The 900-nt window shown below is 56.3% G+C and overlaps 1 non-coding gene across 1 annotated transcript; it reads right to left on the bottom strand.

The window, feature by feature from the left end:
• Window positions 1–371: 371 nt before the first annotated feature.
• On the bottom strand, window positions 372–443 carry TRNAA-CGC (transfer RNA alanine (anticodon CGC)). Its single transcript has one exon. It is a non-coding gene; the product is annotated as a tRNA-Ala (tRNA).
• Between the last annotated feature and the right edge of the window lie 457 nt (window positions 444–900).

Here is a 900-nt window from a genome sequence, read left to right as displayed (position 1 = left end):
GGTACCATCCAGGCCTGTCAGCACCACATACATGCCACCCCCTCCTGTCCCGCAGGGTAGTGATGTTTCCTAAGAGGACATTTTGATGCACTTGATGACCTCCCAGCTCCTGCCTGTTTGCCTGTTGCTGGTCAATGAGGTTGTTGCAATGGTAGTGACACAAAAGCCCATGTCCCCTCAGTGTCAGTTTTAACTCCCTCTCCCCTTGGCCAGGGATGTCATTTCAGATGGTCACCTCCCACCCTGGGAGCTGCCCTCCCCACAGGGCATCCTCTCAGAGGGCAAGACCCCCATTTCTGTAGAGGAGCAATGCAGCTAGTTGCCAGCCCTGACGCCAGTCTGGGGAGGAAGATGCAGGCCAAAAGCAGCCCTGGAGATGCTGGGGATTGAAGCCAGGGCCTCCTGCATGCGAAGCAGGCGCTCTTCCACTGAGCTACATCCCCTTGCAGCCTGCTGAGGCCTGGCATGTCCTCTCGTCCCCTGATGTGCCCTTTGCCCAGCACAGGCCTGCTGTGCCCTGGTGCCGAGAGCTGCAGCACAAAACAGCACTGGAACCCTCCTGCTGGGCTGCAGTTTGGGGTGGGGGAAGTTTGTGCTTGTCTGAACTTCAGGAGATTCCTCTCTGCCCATCTCCAGCCCCTCAATTTCCCTCTGAACAGGAACAACCAGCCAAGCCTGGGAGGCTGTTACTGCCTGATTCCTCCCCGGTTTGTACCATGACTCCCATGTTGTGTCTCAGAGGGGTGCTGCCATGAGCTTGTCCTTGCAGAGCTCTTCATGTCAGGCGAGAAACCCCCTATTTGTTGGATTTCTTCCCTCTGTGGGATGTTCTGCCCAGGGCTTCCTAGTTCTCTTCTTGATGGCACCAGAGTTTTGTCTTCTCACTGTCATGGCCTACAT

This window comes from Dromaius novaehollandiae, chromosome 21, assembly GCF_036370855.1.
Source record: "Dromaius novaehollandiae isolate bDroNov1 chromosome 21, bDroNov1.hap1, whole genome shotgun sequence".
NCBI classification, from domain to species: domain Eukaryota; kingdom Metazoa; phylum Chordata; class Aves; order Casuariiformes; family Dromaiidae; genus Dromaius; species Dromaius novaehollandiae.
Note: the sequence above shows the minus strand (reverse complement) of the source record. Positions and strands in the feature narration are given on the sequence as shown.